Source organism: Accipiter gentilis, chromosome 22 (genome assembly GCF_929443795.1).
Source record: "Accipiter gentilis chromosome 22, bAccGen1.1, whole genome shotgun sequence".
Lineage (NCBI taxonomy): Eukaryota > Metazoa > Chordata > Aves > Accipitriformes > Accipitridae > Astur > Astur gentilis.
The window spans coordinates 12,849,487-12,854,045 of NC_064901.1; positions in this window are offsets into that span (position 1 = coordinate 12,849,487).

Sequence of the window (4,559 nt, forward strand, 5' to 3'; positions counted from 1 at the left end):
GGTAGTTATCAAAGGCCTTCGCCACACCCAGTGACTGGACTGGGCGCTCTGTGGGTGGGCAGGGGAAACAGCCAGCGCCCAGGAATGCCGAGTTAACTGTTTACAAATCGGGCAGGCTGTCCGTCTGCACTGCGCCCAAGCTCGGATTACTTCGAACCCGAACCATCTCTGCGGACCTGTTTTTTGATACCTCTCATCTGTATGTATGGCCACGGTAATGCCACATGGGTGCGATTTGTTTTAGTTAATACTGGCAAAAAGCACCTGAAGAAAATCAAGACTGTGTAACTCAGTGTTATATTGACAGAAGCTGTCAGGGATAATACATATTTTTTTCATAACACGCGTATAAAGAAAGTACAAAATACTCTCAAGCACCTTTGATATTCAGTAACATTCAGGTCAGGTTCCGGTCAAAAGTCTCCACTTTTGTTCCTTTTCTTATTTTTAGAACTACAGAGTCTGCAAATCTGCAGGAATTTACAGTCTTCTTAGTCCCTGGCCTTTAAGAAGTTTGTTTAGCCAAGTTTCCCCATTGGTACCTTAGAAATTCAAAGATACTATTCGGGTTTTTTCCCACCCAAGTTAGAGGGTCATTCTACAGTCAGCCATTTAGCTGCAGTGAGTAATCTTAAACAAGCAACATGGGGAAAGCTGTCCTTCACCGGGAAGTCAGCTGCAGATCACATCACTGTGTCAAATTACTGAAAAACATTTAATGAAAAGCTGAATATTACAGACAACAAAACCCAACAAAGTATCCCAACGCATTTAACTTCTGGTTTAATGTTTAAAAATGTAGACTGTACAAAAAGCATGTGTTTACCTTTTCAATGTATTATAAAAGATCATAAAATCAACAGCAAAAGTCATTGGCATCTCCTGCAGAAAGAAAGTTTCCTGAAAATCAGACTGTAATGCTAAGGGCTTAGATGAAGCTTACAGCCACCTTTTCAATTACAGGGTTGCATGCATACCTACAGACAAAGGGCACTGGAATCATTCCCATCCTTATCTGTGATTTAACATAGAACAATGCCTTCTTGCCTTACTGCCTGCCATTTCCTGTAGTAAGCTCCGGACTTGCTTCTCCGCTATGCTTAATCATCAGGTGCCAAGGACAGAAACGACTGACAGGTCATGGCTCCCCTGGTTTTCTAGGCTTAATATAGATTAATATCACAGAAGAAGCTCTACATAAGGAAAGAGACATAGAGTCTTTATCACTCCCTGTACCGACCTACTCTTACAATCCCTGGGTTAATAAAACAAGTGCAGAAGGCAGCTACCTCAGCACCTGTGATTTTCCCCAAGACAAGGTTTCTTGAAGGCAAATCTGCAGCAATTCTGAATTTCATTTTATGACAAAATAACTGGGGCAAAGTGACACTACTGAACCAAAGTTTTCTACATTTAAATTTACATCTATTTTTACGTTCAACCACAGGACTAATTGTTCATTGTCCTGATTATTTCCATGGTTATACCTTGCATATTTGTTTATGTGCCTATTTATTTGGGGTTTGGTTAACTTCTGATGGATAAATATTAAATTGTATTTTTCAAGAACAGTTTTGCTGGTCACTAACAAAAAACATACCTCTATGAACAGCTTCGTGGTTCCTTTTAAACCAAACATACTTACTTGGATTATGCCAAAATATTTACTTATCTGTTTATGTTAATGACCACCCACACTTAGAATAAAACTTCTCTGTAATAATCTAGGGTCACCAAGATGTAAAAGTCCTATGAATATTGTACATAGACAGGTTACTGAAAAATAGCCACTATCTAACTATTTAAGATTTTAATAGTAGGTATGAAAAGTTTAGTGTAACAGTGGATTTAAAAGCAGGAAAACCATACTTGATGCCCAAACAACATCCCAACAAAATTTACAAGACAATGATCAAATTAGTACTGAAAAGGATGGTGCTTTGAGTGTCAGGCCAAAGTTATGCAATGTATTGACATGCTAGAAAACCCAGAGTTGAACACTGAATAATTAAAACCTCACAAGCCTGCAGAAAATGATACTGCTCTTTATGTACCTCTTCTCTTGATAATGAGCTCTAAGAATTGAGAAGAAACTTTCAAGCTTTTTGAACATTAGGATGAACAAAGGAACTTGTCTCTGTATCTACTCCTGAAGAAATGATCAAAAACTGGAAGACAGCCAGTCTCTCAAATTCACCATGCAGTCCATACACTCCCAGCCTCAAATAACACTTTTGTAAGGACTTGTTTCTCATAGTCTGATGATCATCCCACTGGACAGTCCCCTGTTGAGGGACTAGATAACTGATGATGAAATACACATTGGTATTCACCCAACAGAGTGTTTCTGGGTAAAATACATATATTGATATGTGCCCTTAATATTTTATACAAGGAGATCATCACGTTGTGATGTGCAAATGAAATGGAGCCAGTTTGTTGGCAGAAGTGTTTTAATGCTGGGTGGGTCTATCTCATAAGGAAAGTCTTTCTGAACAGGCTGTCATACTGCATCTGAAGGAAGAAACAACTTCAAAATCTCTAAAAAAAATCAGTTATTATAATGTTACAAGTCTTTTTACTTAATAAAACTGTCAACTCTCTGGTGCCTCAGGACAATCAATGCACTAATTATACAAAAAGACAATCATTCCTTACAGTTTAAAGCACATTTAATAATCCACACCCTTTCTGACCTACATTTCATCACAGACAGAAGTCACACCTACAACTCACGCCAATTCTGTTCTTGAGGTGCTTAAGAGTTCCCCTGAAGTAGGTTTTAAAACTAGCTTTGAAGAAAACAAGCCAGAATAAAGTGATCTAATTTTTATCACTATCATACGGCAGGGCTGAAGGCTTCCTGACCCCATATCTATTCAGATTGCCTTTTCAGATCACTGTAATAGCAACCCAGAGAAACATGAACAGGACATGAAGACACATTCTCCAAAACAGCCAAGTGGCTAAACTGTTTTCTACTGTTTTTTCAACATAAAGAGCCTTACACCAAGAAAATTTTGCATAATTTCTTGAAAATAATCATAGAATCAAAGATGCACGAATTGTGTCAGGCTTCAGAAGAGCCACTTGAAGCAGCAGGCTGTGGTTGTGGCTCAGGCAGTTTGAACTGATCTGAAGCTCAGCAGACAGAGTCCTGCCCTCTGCCCTGTCCCCAGAGAACACTGTGCTGACTGATAATGATCTGAACATTCTCCTAACATTCCCCTGCTCTCCTGTCTGTCTCTCCTGCTGTTTATCTCATTTTATACTTAGTATTTTAATGCTTTAAATGCTCTAAAACAGAAAAGGCAGAGAAAATTGAGGGAAACCTCTAAGTCCTGGATTTTCATCATTATTCTCCACCTTGTTACCTCACTATAGACCATGATGTGGGCAATTTTCCTGAGGTTTGAGGATCTGTGTATCACCAACATAATCACTTTAAATGTAAGTAATTAAGTTTAGACATAGCAACAGAAACATAGATATGATAATTCTTACCAAAATTCAGCATTATATGATGTTAACAGAACAAGTGGAGACCAAACATGTTTGGTGTAGGGGGCTGTAGAAATGCAATGGGGTTTTTAAGGTCTTCACCAAAATTCTGCCTGACATTGAGATAGGGACTACTTTAAGGAATTTGAAAAAAAAAGATCATAATAATTATATGGTTATAAAACCAGAAAGGACATTAAGAAAGCCAGTTTACTATTTTGAAGGAGTGCATATTGTATCAATAAAAGTATGGAACAGTTAGCCTGTAAAACCCATCATACAAAAACCCGATGGTAGTTCTGAGGCAGAACTGCAGCTGCTGGCTGATCTCCTGGTTAAAACAAGCAGACACACAAGTAACAAAGGGAACAGAAGATCACTGTAAACCGCGTAAGTAAACTGAGTAAGATCTTTGTGCATTAAGGCGCAAAGGCCAGTACTTAGTGTAACAAAGAACGGAGGTGGATTTTTAATCTTTTCCTTTTGTGCTTTCCTTTTCTAGGTTGCTCTCTTTTCAGCTTCTTTTCATTTCAACAGGCCTTTGCTCCCCATCTACAGTATGATATAATAAAGGTTAAACAAATAACTTTATACAACAAAATCCACATAGTCACATCAAATAATTTACCAGAATTTCTTAAGTAATTACTAGCTATTAATAGTTATTTTAGTTGCATTTTCACATCTTATTTATGTGCTTTTTTATGAGATGAAATGCTGTATAAAGAATTGGGTGGAGCTGCATTTCTATTTTGTTTCATTGTCTTCCATATCTCTGCGTCTTCTCTATGTTGGATTGTGAATGAGAATGCAGCATGGTCCCAATTAAGATTTAAAAACTAATGCAGGATTTTTTTTTCAGGCTTCTGGTACAGATCGCACATTTGAAATTCCTGTCAGAGTGGAATTCATTCACTCTTTCCCTCATCTACTTTACCTGACCCCTTCCAACTAATAGAAACATAGAAACATCTTTTCAATAACAACCGAACAGTAGTATATCTCTATATGCACACATACAAATATATTATACATTCATGTAAGGATGCTCCTAATCT